General features: G+C 38.1%; 1 protein-coding gene across 24 annotated transcripts in view; it reads left to right on the top strand.

The window, feature by feature from the left end:
- Nucleotides 1-20,061, top strand: part of diaph2 (diaphanous-related formin 2) — a 474,147-nt gene that overhangs the window by 349,571 nt on the left and 104,515 nt on the right. The window lies entirely within an intron of this gene.

Genomic DNA, 20,061 nt, shown 5'->3' with positions numbered 1-20,061 from the left:
ATACATAGCCAATTCTAAAAATGTGTGAAATATATATTTGATAATATATTTGAATAGATTTACTTTGACTTTTTTTTCTGCCATTACTTTTCTCGTACATCTGTCAATTACAGACAGCAGTAAATAATTTTCTCTTTTTAAATATATGGCCACATGATCATGATTTCTTGGACAGCACACCTATTGACACATCTTACCCCACTCTCTCCTACCTATGAAGCAGACTTTTTAACAAATTATGTACATGATTTGCCAACTTATTAAGCACTGGGACATGTTTACGTTGCTTCTGTCGAAGTATTTTTTAGATGTGACCTTTCCTTTACATCTAGGTGATTTGCATTTTATTTTCCTCCTTGTTTTGTTCTGTGATATGAAGCGGCGCAGTGTGATCCATATTCAAATATATTCAAATGAGAAGTGTGTTTGCATGTGAAATTAAGAAACAGAACTGGGGTTCAAAGCCTCGTCCTGTGCATGCTGATAACTAAGGGGAGGGCCAGGCTCAGTGGGAAACCTTGTTCCACTTTGCAAATGAAGGGGGAAAGGGCAGTAAAATGGTGACAATGGCACGGTTTTGTGCGATACGCAGCCAGGTGTCACTCGTGACTTTGATATGTGTCACCGAGCAACGGGTGTAATGCTATAATCAGAAATATCAGGAATGTAAGTTCTGCTATAAAATTTTAATTGCATTGTCATGTGAAGTCTTGTCTTTTCAAATTTAAGAGAACAGAGACAGATAGAGAGAGCAAGAGGAAGAAAGAGAGATAGAATCGATTGTTGCTGGCCAAATTGATGCAGCGTTTGTCTGCGAGCTCACAGCAGATAAAGTGAGGGCTGCTGTGTTTGTCTTCAGGTGGCCTTTTCTATGTGTGCCACATTGCCATTTTGATGTGTTAAGTTATAATGGGTGTCTGCCATTCTCTGCTAGAGCTGCCAATAAAATCTCAAGAGGTGGGGATTAGGTGTTGCTGCTGCTATGGCTCTGCTCCCATCTACCCCCTCCTCCTGCTCTGCTCTCTCTTTTCAGACTCTTTTCTCTCTTCAGTCACCTAAGGCCAGTGTGTCAAAGCAAAGGAGCGGGATGAGCTTCTGTCATGTGGAGGTCAGCCATCACTCTTCAAGTAAACAGATCTGAGAACTCATTTTTTGTTTTGTCCGCAACATTTAGTTGTGAAGTTACTTATAGTTAGTAGAACATCTAAAATGGACTATCAAAATAAAGTGTTACCTAATTTACTCATGTATTTTTTTAGGAGTGTTCCGTTCATAGTGACAACAAACGCAAATTTCCAAAAAGGACAACAAACACCAATAATGACTTTATATCTTATATATTGTATTATATCTCTATATACAGTATATATATATATATATATATATATATATATATATATATATATATATATATATATATATATATATATATATATATATATATATTATTATATTATTATATTATATTGTGTTATATCTCTGCGCCCAAGCAACAGTGCTTCGCCTGTGCTTCACCCCAGTATAGTCCAGAGTCAATATCTGCCTAGGAAATTACCTAGTCTTAATCTGCATTGCTATTTGTACTTGTTGTGAATACGCAGGCCACAAGAAGTAATTAGGTTTTTCTAATTTATTTTTTTATCCCTTTTACTCACGACATGCTATCTGGCAAAAAAGGATTCCAATCATTATGCTAAGCTAAGGTAGCGGCGGTGCTGCCAAATTAAAATAATGCATGCACTGAGACAAAAATGCGTTTGCCCACCTATCTAAATGTAATAAAAACGGTGAATAAGCCCAGTTTCAAAAACGGTGGAGTGTTCCTTTAAATTTTATTGCTCCTCACACAAAGCTATTGTATGACCAATTTAATAATACGTCCTATGTTTTTTGGGGGAGTTGGGGAAGGAGGTACTTAGCAGATATGGTCACTGTTTTGTTGTATAGAAAAGAGATGTCAACATTCTTCAGCTTTTCTCTTTATTTGTGAAAATACCAGCATTACGGTTTGTCACAAAATGAGGGTGAGTGAATAATTACAGATTTTCATCTCTGGGTGAATTATTCGTTTAACGTTTTCAGAGGTCCACTAGACTGTGAAATAATCCGCACAGTTTTCTTTCTTCGCTACAAAAAGATATGTTCATAAGGTTTAGTGAACCTAAATCCAATTGTTTCATAAACGGCATTAACAAAGCGCAATGCACATATCTTAACCTTTCTTTTAAATTATTGCATGTGAAGTCCCCTAATGAGTCCATACAGCTTATTTATTGATTGTCTCTCTTTGAAGAAACAATAGCCAGAAAGTGCAGACATCATTTCATGACTTATTGATGCGTTAAGAGGCAGCAAGCTAATAACACTGTCTGTTCACTCGCCTCTCCCTCTTATTCTTATCTTCTCTACTTAGCGTTAGGGTACTATTAAGCTTTAAAGATGGGGTATGCAAGAAGAAACCCTTATGGGCACGCAGCTTGTGGCTGTTAGTTATCCGGTTATGCCAAGAGTCACAGAGCTCCTTAGGTAATGGCTATTAAATTGAGTCGAGGCATAGAAGCTGCCTAGAGACACGAGGACTTTAGAAAGGCAAACACTACTCCACCCCGCAGCCATTCCGCTGAGAAGACTTGGAATTGGTATTGCAGCCAAAGTATAAAAGCTCATAGGTTCATTGCATTTTCAATTAATCAGATGTTTCCATTAAGAAAATGAGACCTCATTCTGCAATATCAATCTATTCATTTTGGTGATAATGTACATTTGGGTGTTCAATAGGCTGTTGTATAAAGGCCTTCGAATCAGTGTTAGCATTGACAGATGTAGAATGTGAACATACGTCAATGAAAGTCGATTGATGTGAGGAGGAAGGATCACAATGATTGGGTCCTACCACTGAAGGAAATATTACCTAGTGAAATGAAGGTTGGGATTTTGTTTGGATGATCTTATTATGTGGATTCTCAGAAAGCCACTCTGTTAAATTTGATTGCACATTAACAACTATACCATTCAATTCAGGTCCAAATTGCAAGAGGTTCACTTGAATGTTCCGTTGTTAAGCTAAAGAAAAGAAAAACATGATCATTAGCCCATCTCATGTATGTGCTTGTTAAATAGCATTTTCCATTTAAAATTCAGCACAGGGTCACTTCATATAATTTACAACGTCTATTGACCAATCCTGCATTTCACTCCAGTATTGTTATTATTTTAGATTTAGATTTTTGTATTGCTTCAAGTCCTCTTATGACATTAATGATCATTGATTAATTAAGCCTGATTAAGAAGGCTTGGTGTTGTGCAGTTCCCTTTCAAAGGGAACTTGCCCTGCGTTCATTGATGACACTATAGGGAACACCTCTGTGTGACTGCGTCTGATGCACGTGTGCAACTAGTCCAATCTTAATTAGTGCTGCGTGCTTAAAAACCATTTTTGGGCTGTAACTAACGATTATTTTTTATAATTGATTAATCTGTCTATTACTTTTTCGATTTATCAGATGAAAAAATCTAAAAATTATTATACATTACATTTTGTTTTAATTAAAAATGTTTTTTTAATTCATTATTTCAAACAATGTTATTCCATATCCTGCCCAATGCTTTCTTCCAAACAATTTGTAATATAAAGCCTAGTAAAATGAATACAGTGAATGTATCTATTGGTAGGCTATTCTGTACATTATAAGAAAAAATCGTTAACATACATTACATTCTAAACCTAAAATCAACTGGTTGCTTACTATTTTAAAGCAGAAATTAAAAACGACTAAATTACAATTTATAATAAACAAACTAAAGCACAAAATGTTAACTTGAACGATGTATGAGGAACACAAACATCTCGTCTGAACATAGTAATAATATTTCATTAATGAGCTATTCCAGCAATAGTGCCTTTACTGTTATTGCTCTTATAAATATGATTACTTGTGTTACATGTATAATTTTAAACTTACACTTATTTTCTATAACTAAAATAAGTGTCTGACGTGCATGCGTGCAGCGGTGATTGTTCATTAAACACTGAATTTTAACAAGACCCTTGTCAGAATATGCTAAATGGAAATACTTGCTGGACTTTCTAACATTTAAGATATTAAACGGCACACGCATCTGTCAAAGCACAACAGGGCAAGACGCAGTCAATGCTTATGCTTTTGTTTGAAGCGCTTATAAATGTAAAGCATTCTCATTAGGGGTGTAACGGTTCACAAAAATGTACGGTTCGATACGATACAGTGGTGTCACGGTTCGGTACGTTTTGGATACAGCAAAAAGAAAGAAAGAAATTTCCTATTTATTCAAAGAAAAATTATTTTTAAATAAGTGTGAGTTTTCCAACATCTTGAAACTTTTAGTTTTATAAATGGGGGTAATCTTTGAAGGATAAACAAATAATGTTTTGGTCATTACATTAAAAATAACATTTAAATATGATAATATTTGAGTTTTGAAGTGCTGGGAAAAGATGTGTGATGTACTTGAAAGCATATTACTATTTCTGCCAAACTTCCAAGTTAGTGTTACTACATTAAATTCATGGTGAATGTTGCTGATATTTGGACTTAAAGCCTATAACTAGTTCATTCATGGCTCAATGTTTCTCCTGGTTTCCATGTCAGTGCTGTTTGATCCGTTAATAACGGAGAAATTTTAATGCTTCCCACTATATCTCGCAGCGATGTTATTACTTCAGTGGCGAATTCAAATGCTTTGTTTACTGGATCTCTTAGCGCTGTGTGTCGCTTGATCAAGATCGGCTCGCGCTTCACTGACATCGGTCCAAACTGATAAACGGTCTGCGAAGCACAAAATAATGAGTAGCGCAGTTTAGTTCCACTTTCATTACGTTTGCCATTTGATGTTGCGCAACGTTGTGGTTCTCGCGCCAGCACGGATTTTGGTCGGCAGGAAAAATGGTCCAATGAATCGTTCGGTTTGTAATGCGTTCCGAACCGAAAGCCTCGTACCGAACGGTTTTATACATATACATGTATCGTTACACCCCTAATTCTCATGTTTCGGACAACTTGGATCATGTACCTTTCCTGCAGCAGCTCACTCTGTGTCCTCCGCTATTTTCCATACAAAAATGGAAATGGAGTGTTTTGTCCTTACAAATGGATTATTCACTATTGTAAAACGACATGACTGGCTGATGGTTTCCGAGCATATCGCATAGATGATACTAATCAATAATGAAATCCATTGTGGATTTTTTTTCATTATCGTTCAAAATCTATTTTATCGATTTGTTGTTGCAGCCCTAAAGCATTTGCATGAATTAGAGTGTGATCAGATAATGTAGCGCTAGCCAAAGGATTGTATAAAAAATTGATGTTTTGTTAAACACGTTAAACTGAAAGAAAGAAAAATTGCATGTGTTAACACGTTAATTTTGACAGCCCTATAAATTATAATGTTGAGTGACAAGTAGTTAAGGGACACACACAATCTTTGTCTTAGCTGCTCGGGAATGGAGCATGCACGGTCAGCTCTTGAGGTGGCTGGCTATGCACATTTTTAACAGCTTCCCATCAGGACCCTCCGTTCCCACCTGGCTGTGTTTGATAGCGAGACCGGCCAGGCTTGCCTTTGAACTCTGCAGCAGAAAAATGCCGCCTCCTGCCTAGAGTTTACCCCGGGTGGGCAAACTCCACCCAAGGCCGGGTTATTTACTGTAGGTACTCTCCAATGTGGCCGGTCGTTAGTCCTTCAGGTCCTTCATCCTCCTCCTCATGTGTTGGCGGACCAAGAGAAGCTACACTTTATGTGCCCTGTTAGTTATACATTCGTAAGACTGCTCAGTGGAGAAAGGCTGACCAGTTGTTGGTAAGCTTCGGGCACCATAAGAAGGGCTGTCTGGTGACCAAACAGACAATCAGCAGGTGAAATGTAAAGGCAATTTATATGGCTTATGAAGTGCACGGTCTACCTTCATCTCTGCCAGTAAGAGCTCATTCCACAAGAAGTATGGCATCCCCAACAGCCTTGTGGCCGGGTGCATCCCTCCAAGAGGTATATGATGCGGCGGAGTGGTCCTCCCCGGACACATTTATAAGGACATCCTTAGCTGTGCCAGAACAGTTTCACACCAGGACAGGCATTTGTCAGTATGGCGAAGTGGGTATTTCATTCCCCGTAGTGTTTTCATTGGACATGGAACGTTTCAGGTTATGACTGCAACCATGTTCCCTGGGAAACGAGACGCTGTGTTCCCCTTGCCATACTTCCTGCATGTCGGGGAGATCAGAAGTTGACACTGCTGTGTTGCCAGCTTCCCTTTGTAGCTTCCACGGTACACCTCACACATCACAAGGTGACGAAGCACCAATCAAAATTGGACTAGTTGCACACATGCTTCAGACGCAGTCAATCAGAGGCATTCACCATAGTGTCGTCATTGGATGCAGTGTCTCGTTCCCTTTTCAGGGAGAATGGTTACTGTTGTAACCTGAGATGAAATGTGCCATAAAATGCTTTTGTTGTTGTTTCAGACTGCAATAATCCTAAAAACAATAATGTTGTGACCTCCCTATGCTATTTCAGCCTTTAGATTTTAAGATTATTGCATGTTTCATACCTGGATAAATGGACAATTGTCTTATATATATATATATATATATATATATATATATATATATATATATATATATAAAAATCTGTGAAATTAGAGAGAACAAGGTAATAAGCCATCACCGTCATGGTGGAGGAGATCCCACTCTTATTTTGTTTATAAGACTACTGCGAATATCATATAAAATGTGAAAAAATGCATGGTCTGACTTCTCTGTTTGCTTGTGTCGTCTGTAGGGATTCTACCAGTCAGAAAAAAAGAAGCAGGCAGTTAATTCATCTCCCTGCTTGAAAGTCTCATTAAAACGCTGATGAGTTTAAGGATTGCCTGAGGTAGAGAGAGAGCGAGTGAGCGACAGAGTCTTCTTTATAGCTCTGCAATCTAATGCCTGAGGCTGTGCATCTGCTGGGTGCAAAACAAAAAGCAAATGGGCAATCCAATCTACAATCAATACCAGGCACTTTCCCTTTTAAACACATCATGAATATACACTTACTTATACATGTGTTTCCCGTGCAAATGCCACGGTCCATGACGCCTGCACACGACCGCTCTAAATGAAGACAGAGCTTTCAGGTGTGGGAATTGATCTGACCTTTATCATTGGCGGAGGGATATAAATCATATTGTATGGACTTTATCACGCTATTAAGAGGGGACACAGGGTATCTTAATTTCGGTAGTAATGTTGGGCTTCAGTACCAATACAAGCAGAAGGTCACGCACTGTGAGAACAATCTATTTTAATAGACACTGGTGTTGGCAGCGTGGCCTAGAACAGTGTGCGTACCGTTTCCCCCGTGCTGATTTAAACACACGTGGCTGACAGCAAAGAATTGATCTAAAAGAGCTGTTTGCAGCCTGGTGCTTCACTATGAAAGTGTGGTTGGAGAGGCCTCTTCAACTTTCTCGAATTCCTTGGAAGACTCAAAAGCTTTGCTCACCGTAGATATCGAGCACTCAAAAATAAACTTGTGCCGCTCGATGCAAATGGATTTCCTCCAGATCAGTCAGATTGAATATGTTTCTTGTGCTTCAGATTTAAAGCAAGCAACTTTAATGATCTTCTAGTTTCATCTTGCCTCAATTTCTCAAAGACCCTCTGTCCCATGGCCAGAAGAACTCTCACAGAGATGCTTAAATCATTTCATTAAGTACCCGTTTTACTGGTGTTTTAAGATGACAAGACATTGAGTGAGGATACTGGCTGTGATTCACATTGGCTTATCATCAGCGTGAGTAGCAGGGGGGCTGTGAATCAGCAGCATGTCGATAAGTAGCAGCATTCAGACCACAAAGAGGACAGAGATGACTGCGCTCTCTGTTTAATTTCAGATTAAAGTCAGACGCCCCACTCACCCCCAAAAGCAGGCAGTCTGAACAGGGGCCGCTAATGTCCTTGAAGCTTCTTATGCCTTAAATTGCACTTCCACCGCAGCTCTTTTGCTTTTGCGCACGAGCTGTTGTGCGTGGAGAGATATCCGCTCCTTGGTAAACTCCTCTAATGGCACACCTCTCCAGCTCTCCAACATGGCTCTTTAGCCTGTGCTGACAGTCAATCAAGACTGCAGACTGCCTCACACCTCCGATGAATAGATCATTTTCATTTCAAATCCACCATTAATCAAGCTAGAGTCGCAGCAATCAGCAGGCCAGAGCGCGGGCCAGAATGCTGCACATGTGGCACCGCGTGGAGATGCATTGTGACTGGATAGGGAATAGACACACAAAGGCATGGCTGTAATTTCTCTCCTCAGTACCTCTACGCCTGTGAACCTCAAAGCACCCCACAAAGAGGATGAATGATCAGAGGCAGCAAATGGTGTAATTTCATAAGCAAAAAGAGACATCTATCTATATATCTATCTATCTATCTATCTATCTATCTATCTATCTATCTATCTATCTATCTATCTATCTATCTGTCTGTCTGTCTGTCTATCTTTCAGTACTGTATGGATAATAGGTGGCCTCTATGGGTGCTGCACAGTTATATACACAGTATCTAGATAATTGTATTGTGTATTTTGCCATGACTGGAGCTGTCTAATAATATACAGAGTTCCTTTTTTAATAATAGTCAATGTTGTAATGTGGTAAATTTCACTGTTGCATTCACTGTCATGTTTTTCTGGGCTGTTGCATGTGTCTAAAAATAACTCTTGGGTTTTACCCCAGCCCTGTTTCCAGAACAAAGCTAGTGTGACCGATCATCTAAAAGCCTCTTCCCCAATGAACAAAAGTCTTCATTACAAAGCCTCATTGATTATCCATGGCGGACATTTATGCTGTGAGAGCAGAGAACCCTGACACTGGAGGCTGCATGTTTTCAATGCCTCTCATTTATTTGAATTAACTGTGTCAATGATGAAGTGAGGCTTTATTCAGCCTTTAATCAGAGCTAGGAAATGGTCAATGAAGTCAGGTGTGCCCTTAAAGTCTATTGTTTCACATAATGAGCGATCCATTGAACGGCTCAGATCAGTTGTGCACATCTATACCTCCAAGCTTTTTTGCTTGTTTGTTTCCTGAAGCTGATTAGATTGTACACTTGTTTTCAAATGATTCATATATAAAGAATTGTTTTTTCCCCCCCTTTCAATCCAAAACGTAACTCTTTTAACTTCCTATGAAACGAGCTCAAATAAATGCAGACGTTCTCTCTCACGTCATGATGTTTCTCACAGAGGGAGCTCTTGAGCTAGAAATGAGAGCAGTGATGAAATTGCTGGTGATAATAATCCACAATGAGACATTCATATATGCACATAAGGAAGCATGAAATTATATTTCTATATAATACTATTCAATATTATACTATTGTCTTCATTTGTAAAAACATTGATGAAAATAAAATCTAAATAAGAGCTACATATTTGTGCAAATGCTGAAATATTATTTGCATCACTATGAACACACATTGTTGCACTGATTCTGGGAATTATGAATATTTTGTTCAGAATCCTGAGGTGTTTCAGTAGGTTCAGTATGAAGGTCAAAGATATTGATATTTTATTCATGGACTTGCCTTCCTGCATTGCATTATGGAGACTGTCCACATGCTTATCAGCCTGACAAACAGAGCAACTGCCACATGAAACTTTCCTCAGTACTGAAATGTCACTCAGCTGGTGGACTGTGCCCCTTTAAAGTCCCTGTAAAGACAATTCTAAAAAAAAATCTAAACACATTATAAATGCTAGAAATGTATTGCTAAAACATATTACAAAGACTGTGAACTGTGAAGTACTGAATTGTGGAGTCTTTAAAGTGTCTTTAACATTTTACCAATGTATTCCCCATTTTCCAAACAACCACTAGAATACCTTTGGCAATGTTCTAAACAAATAGAGTTCAAACAAACAAGATGGGAAGTTTGACCTGTCATGCATGCATTCAATTGTACGTTACCGGCTGAATTTGTGTAAGATTCTGCACTACAAATAGCTGTCAGTGTTATAAATGCTTCGGATGGATCATTGTGGCCTCCCTATGTTTCAGTCTCAACATGGGTGTAGGGCAGAAACTGGACCAATGAGAAGTCCTGTCCTGTCTGTCAGTTGTACAAGCATCCTTTTCTGATCTACCATAAAACTTGGCCCTGGAATGTGCTGTTCCTTACACTTTCATTCTCTCACCTAGCACCGTTTCAATTAGCCTCTGGTTCTTTCTCATTTATCCCAGTGCACTTCACTCTTGAGAGGCAGTTTGTAGTATTATCTCAGAAATACCAGTCATTGAAATCCTTCTCTAAAATGAAAGTATTCCCTTACAAGATAGACGCTCTGCTGTGATATTCGTTAGCCTGAGTTTAGAGAGGTGGTATTAAACAGTAAGCTGATGTTCAAACATTGATGGATGTGTCTGCCTGCCCTGTTCTGTCTGTATCAGACTTTATGAATACTGATCCACAATTTTCCTCAAATAAGCTTATCTATTAACTAAATAAGCAGTAATAAGCAGGTAACTCCCACTTCAGAAATCAGGCAACATTTTTAAAATTTCTCTGGAATACTATGTTATAAACTTACCCCCCTTTATGACTCAAATATGTTATTTCCCATGTACATGTACATTAGATCCATCCATCCTTCCTTCATTCATTTTTACGACAATTCACCATGAAGTCACAACAGTAATAGACGTTCTTCCGGGTGGCAAAAGCCGAAGCGTTCCTATGGCAACACTAGTAAATTGCTTGAAAGGGAGACACACCGTCGGCAGTAGTCAAATCTACTTTTCAACAGTTGATTCAAAAACAGACGTGGTGGAAATTCAGACATAGTTAACATGATCATTAGAGCTTAGATTATTTGATCTAGAAACGTGCACTCCCAACGCAAAAGAGTGCGGCGCGGGACTAGATTTGATGGCCGATGGCGGTCGGTAATGCACTCACTCTGTGTGTGCGGATCGGGGGAGAATAAACCGATTCGCGGGACTCCCGCAAACTAGAAATATCTATGAATAAAACATATAAAAACTATTAAATTTGTATTCATCTGTTGCAGAAAAGCTACAAGAACAACTAAAACAAAATAGAATGATTTACAGGCCAGAGTTTCTTTTTATAACATGTTTGCAGCGCTGAGCGATGTAGCCAATCACAGACATATGTGTTGATTTCTTGAACGCAATGGCCAATCAGAAGCATTTAAGATAGTCTCCCCTCACTGCTCAAAACTGACTTTTTGTTCAGAGCTGAATTCTGTATGCTGGCAAATCCTGTAATTATAACAAACAAAGTGTATATATTATGAAAGATTTATTGTGCAGTCAGCTTGATTGATAATAACAGAGATATGTGAGATCGCGATGAACTGATGTCAGCTTTAGGATTAATTAAGGTAGCGCACTTTGCGCGCATTCAGTCATGCCAAACCATGCACGCAGTAGCCTGCTTGCTTTTATGTTATAACAGTGGTTTGTGTGTTAATGCTTTAATAACAAATCATTTATCAGGAGCATTATGTTGATGTGTATGCTGGCGACACGTAGGCTAACTTGAAAGCATTTGGAGGTACAGAAAAAAAGGCTATTTGCGGGCGGGAGCGGGACAACACATAAATGTTGCAGGCGGGAAAAAGTAACATAGAAAGTAGTTGAGAACGTCAGTTATAATGACCCACGTATTAAAAATGGTTGGGTTTAAATCAGGCTCATAATTACAGTTAATGTGTCGGGCCGGGAAACGCAAAGAAGACGACATGCACTATTTTTGACGACGTCCACTCGCTTTAACCTCCTCACAGGTTCCGCTGGATAGATTTACTTTTTTCTGAAGGAAATCGATAAAACCATATACCTTTTGCTGTATATCTGGCTGCGCAACCCCAAACACAACATGTTTTCACCATCGTTTCAACTTTGATCAACAACAATGATTTTAACTATGTAACTGTTTACAGTAGCCAGCTGGATCTCTTTAATTGGTCAGTAGAAGCTGCTCGCGTTCTGCCACCCGGAAGTATCTTGGTGCCTATTGTTTACAAACATTCTGAAATGTCCTATTTCTTTCTTCTATGCATTTCTATTTGTATAAGATAAGAAATCATAAACTACTAGGCTAAAAATTTAATAACAATGTTCCTAGAAGGGCATCAAAAAAGTCATGTCATTTTTATCTGTCATGTAACTAAATTATACTATAACCCCCCCAGAACTGTATGATACACTATTGTTGTTCACTTGAACATATGGAATAAACTACTTTATTCTTATTTGAAAATGTATCGATTTTTGCATGAGTTAAATAACTTCACAACTCGGCACTTTCTAAATGGATCTTACACTGTCCGAGGATTCCTCAGAGCTCTAGTTTGTAATTGCCCCCAATAGGGGCACAATCACCCAAGGGTATGTAGGTAGTGAAGCAGTGGAGGACAAAGGTTTGTGTTTCTTATAAATATCCCCCAGCTCCACAATCTGTTCACCAGTATTCATAACACATAAACATGGCCCACCCACACCCTCTACCCCCTGCACCTGCACAGCCCAGACTTCTCCCAGAGTGCCTAAGGCCCCTAGCTGACAGTACCTGCTCAAGGTATATTCCTCATTCAGTGGGTCATCCCTTTCGAGCTGCTCGGGTTTACTTGGTATCAAGAGGGCGACCGGTGTGACTGGTATCACTCACTGCTCGTTAGACAGTTTAGTGATTCTACCCAATCACTAAAGCGTGTTGTAAAAGAACTACAAGACACGCATGTTTAACTTGAAAATCTTTTTGAAAATGCACCATGCTTTACTGCTTGCCCTCCATACATATTTCCCTTTCTTCCTTCGTGAGTCTGATTTCTTCTCCACTCCCAGGGAATTGCCCGCACCTTGGGTTGATGTCTAAACTCTCTCATATATCAAAATGCGTTATAATTGGCTCCATTTATGTGTCCCTCTGAGAAGGTGCGTCAGCTACTGTATCTGTTGTCACTATGGCTGCCAAAGGCAGTATGTTTTCTAAAGTGTATGAATGCAATTTCATATGTGTGCGATACAGATATGTTTGATGCCTTTTTTGTTTCTTTTTTTTTTTATAGTCGCTCTTTTAGGTCACAGAAAGAGTTTTATATATATTTATTTTTCTTTCCACAGTTTATCTATCATCTCTATCGATAGTTTGAGCTTAGTAATTGCATCCAACACAGGTCCTTTTAGAGCCTCAGTGGTGAAGGGATGTCATTGAACCAATGAGCTTCTCACAATAGAGTGGCGCTATCGCCAAGCCAGCGCTGTTTACAGCATCCTAAGGGAAGCTGAGGAGGGAAAGAACATTTTTATTTCCAGCCTCACTGCTCCTGTATGGCAAATCATCTCCTCCAAAATGGGTGTCTGTTAAGAAGAGCGGACAGAGGCTGACGATTCCCAATCACACGCTTGATGGCCAGTGGCCAGCATAGACAGAGCCAGTGTTTGTATTGATGTGACGTGAATGTTAATGGGTAATCTAGAATGGATCTGATTCAGAGGGGAAATGGGATTTGCTTATGGTTTTGATCCTTTTTCTTTTAAATTTCAGATGTTGTAAGTTTACAGTGAATCATGTGGTGTGGTATTGTTTATATTTCACTAACAATGGATTGAGTGGTATTAGAGTGCCCCTCCTCACAGACCCCTTGTTGTCTTCATTTTATCCAGTTTTAATTACTCTTAACGATCCATAAATATTTTTATTTCATCAGCTGGAATCTCCTTTGGCTAGCAGCTTGTTTTGAATCATATTTCAACCTTACGGTTTTTTAAATATAAAAGCTCTCAGATGATCAAATCAGTCAATAAATCCTTAACTATGAATTAAAAAGTGAGGGATTTCATGAAAACGCATATTAAAATAATAAATGGAGCGAATGTAAAAGGATTTGTTGCCTTGTTTCCCCTCCATCCGATTAGCACCCCATAGATGGTGACTATTAATTATGCTCCGCACAAACTGTATTGTGGATTTACACTCTTCTTGCAGTTAAATGATTTGGGCACAAACTACAGTATGTAGGCTACTGGTTGTTTTCTGTTTCTAGTCATGTTAATTTTTAATAGTTGTTATTTTTTTATTATTACTGAACAGTCGATTATTATTATTATTATTAATTAGTTTTCTAAATAGTGCTTCTCAGTTATCATTATTGTTGTTATTATTAAAGTATGTTTGCAAGTCTGAAAAACTGCACATTTTTAACTTTTATGCACTTTATCAGTATTATATTTATCGTGCATAGTTTGGATAACTCTTCGTGGACTGCACAGTGGTGTTAAAAGTCATCAAGTATTTAAATAATTGAATTACTAATAATACATATTTTCTTTTCTTCAAATTGACTTTTGCTTTAATTAAAATAACCCACCATTTCAGCATTTAGCACAGCATAATAGTCATAAGATAGCAATTGCATTGCTTTGTCACCACAAGCATGTCATCTTTATGCAGTGTGATCTGAGCTCTTTCGTTCTTTAGAGATCTAGATATGCTTTTGTCTTTTTGTACTGCTAAAGTAAATGTGCCAAGTATATGCCATTACTGTGCTGTCTGTTTCCCATTACCTTTACTCATTCTTAAGTGGAAAAGAAGTGCTGGCAGATGCGTAAATGTTTCAAACTGAAAATATTTATTTTCCATTAACTACATATAAAAGCCTCAAAATTGCAATGAGAAATATCAGTTCAATGCTTATACAGTACAAGTAGCTGCTTGTTTAGAGGTAATTTTTGTATGTGAATATTCATATAGGAAACGTGAGCTTTAATAAGGACGTAGTGTTTTTGGTGTTTTAAAGATTGAAGTTTCTCATCGGTTCATGGTTGTCCAATGGCATGTTTTCATTGTGAAGAGACGTTATTGAAAGAACTACATTTTACCATCTAAAGTTAATAAGGTAGAATTGGAGAGGGGATAGTGTCGGTATCTGTAAGGTCTTTATTTTAAGGGTCTCTTGAGCCTCAAACTCATTACATACCAAATTAAAAGACGTAATCTGGCTATACCCTGTTCTGCTTCCTTCTCCCCATCAAACTTTTTTTTTTTTTTGTACCGGATAAATGCAATGATCTCCGGTCTAATTGGAGTTTAATGAAAGTTTCCCACTTTCCTGCCAATTATCAGTGTACATATGTCAACTGATGGACCATGGCTTTCATGCATAAACCTCTTTAGCACCCCCCCCCCCCCCCCCATTATCTCTCTTTCATTTTCTCACTCACACACTCTTCCCCTGTGTCCTATTCATACACTTTCACACAATACCCTTACATACATACTGTCCGTTCATTCATGCATGAACTCTCTTGTGTAATTTAAATCCTCACGTGCATGAGATAAAGAGGCAATCATTTGATTGTAAACCACTTAATGATTGTTCATGGGTGACCTTGTCTTTTATTATATGCTTTGTTTTCCTTTGTTGGTGGAGATTATTTGAATCACAAATGCCTTATGCTACACCAGAGCATCATGCACCGGAATAAATCTCAATTCACATTGTATCATCCGAGCATCACAGCTACAGCAATGAAATATTGATATGCCTTATCTATAAATCTCTCATGGAAATGGTCCCCTCCAACAAATGGCTGACAGTAACGCTGACACCTTGGCATTACAGCTGATGATTTGGTATTTTGCAAAGCGCATCTTCTTTCTTTTTTTATGACAAGCGACGTTACTTCATGGCTGTTTATGGCAAGAGGAGATGGAAAGGGGCTTAATGAAATAGTCCTCTTCTGTCCCCTGGCTCCGAGAATGAATATCGCAAAGAGCAAGCCAGAACAGAAGGCCAGGGCTCACAGACTCTAAACCCTGACTGTAAATCTTTAAATGACAGTTCCGGCCAAAAATGAACCTAGGGCTAAATTACACATGGGTTCCGAGTCGACCGTTCTATGGGATGCGTTTTCATGATAATCAAATGTACCCTGTTTAAAACGTTATTTTTAGTTTAACCACAGATTAGCTTATAATGCTAGTGTATGGGGCATAGAATAAGTATGAATAAAAATCGCTAGTTAATACCACTAACAAGGCTCAAAATAGCCCCACACTAACATGGAAGCATAATGAGGGTCCCTACCTGCGAACCGAAGCATTGAGAACTTTGTAAGTGTACAGACAGTTTAATAAGAAGACACTTTATAAAGACAGTACACTTTGCGTATACAAGCAGGAGCCATCTTTGGAAAACTGGTCTCGACCAGTCGAACCACGAACATTATACACGAAGATTATACATAGACTAAGAAATAAAATCACACATATGGAATGCAAAAATGAGCTTTGTGTGAACATGCCCTAACAAAGTGCAATAAAGTGAACATATTGTGAGTTTGAATCTTTGGTAAACGGAACTAGCCGGTAGCCAAAATGTTTGTTAACCTACGGAGGTGAAGAATGTTCAAGCACACGCTGTTAGTTGGTGTTATGGAACCACACAGACAGTAGACATTAGTTTAAATTGCCACAGCCCATAAATGGTTGCTGTGAATAGGAGACTGCAACCCCCCCCCCCCCCCCCCCCCCCCCCCCAAATGGGCATGTTCAAGTTATTAATGCACAAGTACTGGTCCCCTGAAAACAGTGTTATTTTGTTGTTAATCTTACTAATGATATCCCAAAAGGATGCCTTTTTTATTCTGCTTGGGCTTCCAGCAGGGTTCTCTATTAAGAAGAGGAAAGCTGCTTCTGAGACAAATAAGTTTATTGCTGAAAAGCTGAAACTGACCCATAACGAGCCTGTACTTTCAGAGGTACATCAAAAGAAATATTAACATTTTCCTCTCATATTCATTTTCATATGCAGTACCCCACACTGTTACCACTCTAACTTTTTATAGCTATATTAACAGTCAAAATCCTGATTGTACTGGACACCGTGGCATTATCCTATTTATTGTAGTAATTAAACTAAGCAATTAATTTCTTAAGTGCTCACATTGGGAAATAAAGTATCTATTTTTAGATTCTCTAGGCTTTGTGGCCCTAAATCACTTTATTTTGTGGTAAACAAGGGGTCTGCTCCAGAAATGTCTTGCTACTGACTTCTTACATGCAGCTACTTTCTAAGTCAGTTTCCTAACAGAGCTGGAACCTCAGAAGGGATTGATTATTTCCGCTTGCCGCACATGTTGCGCTCTGTACGGGAGATTTCACTCACTCAGTTGATTCCAATAGAGTTTTGCATTAGCATGTTGCTTAGCTGACAATCAGCCTGTCAGGCACCCTAATAGGCTTCAAATGCCTTGCAGAGAAATATTACGTAAAATAGTTAATAGTTAAAAAATGTAATGATAGTTTTTGGTATTGATTACATTTTATACAGTATATTATTTAGTATTGTTTGAATTACAAGTATATTTATTGTATTCAAGCTGAATGGGATCAGTGTATCGATCCTGTGGTTGGTGCAAAACATTTTTGAAATATAATATTAATAATATATTAACATTTAGAAAATTGCTGGGATCACGTTGATATTACCTATAAACACTGTTGAATAGGGCACTCCAGACTAACTCATATGTTTCTGTTAAGGGGTGAAGATCCTTCTTTATGCCCCTCGTGCCAGAATCGAGGTAACCCTTATTACTGAAGCATTTTGATGGACTGTGATGCTTTGAACTCTGTTAGAATTCATCATTTTAAGTTGACTCTTATAAAAAGATTCTTAATGAACTAAGACCGGATCTCGTTTTAGAATTTTTAAAAACCTATTTTAATCTCTTTCTCGCCATGAATATAGCCGAAGTAGCTGACATGGTGTTAAACTATAAAAATACAAACAAAGAAACAAATGTGTTGTATTAAATAGTGTTAAAATATTTTGGTGTCTAAGATTTTCTTTTTTTCAAGGTTGTTGAAAGTATATTTTGCTCAGTGAAGCAGCATGTATTTGATCAAACATACAGCAACAGCTTTATTGTGAATTAGTATCACAATTTAAAGTAGCTGTTTTCTATTTTAATACATTTTAAAATGTAAAAATGCCTGTGATGGAAAAGTGTCATGTCAGCATCATTACTCCAGTCTCCAGTGTCACATGATCTTTCAGAAATCATTATAATATGCTTATCTGGTGCCCAAGTAAATTTTTTTTTTATCTTATGATATATTTTGAAAACAGGTGTGCTGCTTAATATTTTTGTTGAAGCCCTGATTTTTTTCCCCCAGGATTTTTTGTTGAATTGAAAGTTTAAAATTGAGTTTTAAAATTAAAGTAGAAATTCTAAACAGCATTTATGTGACATAGAATTTTTTTTTTGTACACATTATAAATGTCTTTACTTTCACTTTCGATCAATTTATTGCATCATTGCTGAATAAAAGTATTAATTTCTTCAAAAAAAATTTTTTAAAAAAATTTACATTTTGATGCCTAGCTTTTAGAACAGCCTTCTATGATTTTAGCCAGTCTATTCCATGTTACCTCAGAAGGATGCTTCCTAGGTTTTGGAACACTGCTGATATTTCTTCATTTGGTCCCTGGTGTTTGCGTTTCATCAGTGGCGAGGCCTGTGAGATGAGTGAGTCGGTGCTGTTATTAGTTAGTCTCGCTACTCCCCCAGCACCAGGTCCTGTGAGGAACACACCACGCTATCTTTCCTATCCATCTCCATCATCTGTCTGCCCACAATATTCTCTCTTTCCCCCTATAAAAATCATTGCAACATGTCATCAGAGTATTTTAAACCAACAGTGTTTTAGCTTTTAGAATCGGCCTGACAAGCTGAAGCATCACTGAAAAAGCTTAAACTCGTTCCCTCGCTTGATTTTCTCTCTCTCTGTTGCTTCTGTTCTCTCTCAAGGCCTGTCCTCAGACAGAATGTTAACCTCGGCTTTGTAAGCCTTGATTAGGGGACAGTAAATCCCCAGTTGTGGGTTTCCTCCAGCATGCTACTAATGACACGGTGTCTACCCTTTATATTGTTGTTAGTGCTTTGAGTAGATTTGTAGCTGCTGCCCGCTGTCTTCCTATTTAGGCTTTATTGTCTAGTAGGAAAAGTTAAAGCAGATGTTATTAGCACTGACCTCGGGAAACAACAGAGATTGAATCCTGCAGCTATTGGCTAACCAGACTTAAATAGTACCATCCAAAAGTTTGGGGTTGGTAAGATAAAAAAAAATATATTTTGTCTCTCACTGAGGCTGCATTTACAGTATTTGATGAAAAATACAGTAAAAATAGTAATATTTTTAAATATTTTTTTTTTTAACTGTGATGGCAAGGCTGCATTTTCAGCAGCCATTACTCCAGTCTTTCAGTGTCACATGATCCTTCAGAAGTCTATTATAATCTAATCAACTGTCAATGTTGAAAACAGTTGGTGCTTAACATTTTTGTGGAAACTGTTAGACTTTTATTCAGGATTCTTTTATGAATAGAAAGTTCAAAAGATCAGAATGTATTTGAAAATAAATATTGTATAACATTGTGCATGTATTTACTGTCACTTTTGATCAATATAATCCATCCTTTCTGAAGGAAAAAAATACTGACCCCAAACATTTGTAGCACATCAACAGTGTTTGTATCATATATAGTGTATATAGTATCTGCATTCCTGCCTCCCTCCCCCACCTTTTTTTTTAAACTAACCCTGTGCTTAGTTAGTCATCTTACTTTTGACATCCCTGTATTAGATATTATTAATTAGGCTAATTGATATATGAGCTGGAGTCTGCATCTTGGTTGCTTACTCATGGTAAACCTATTGAAGAGTGTTTGTCCACTCTAAGACCCATACAAAGCCTCTCATGTCTCTGATGAGTCAGAGCTTTGACCCTCTCAGACAGACCTTCTTGTGCCATGATCATTGGTACCATGTGTATCAATAAAGCTAAAGCCATACACCAATCACAATACGGCGCCACAACTGCATCCGCATCTCTACTGATCCCCCTAAGACACTGCTGGCGCTTTGAAGTCCAGACTTGAAAGGACTACAGTGAGTCCAGAGGGAGATGGAGAGCCGTAAACAGTGATTATGTAGAGATTAAT

The sequence above is a fragment of the Siphateles boraxobius genome, unplaced genomic scaffold (genome assembly GCF_051911475.1).
Source record: "Siphateles boraxobius isolate OS27281-9 unplaced genomic scaffold, OSU_SipBor_1 3, whole genome shotgun sequence".
Classification (NCBI taxonomy): Eukaryota; Metazoa; Chordata; class Actinopteri; order Cypriniformes; family Leuciscidae; genus Siphateles; species Siphateles boraxobius.
Note: the sequence above shows the minus strand (reverse complement) of the source record. Positions and strands in the feature narration are given on the sequence as shown.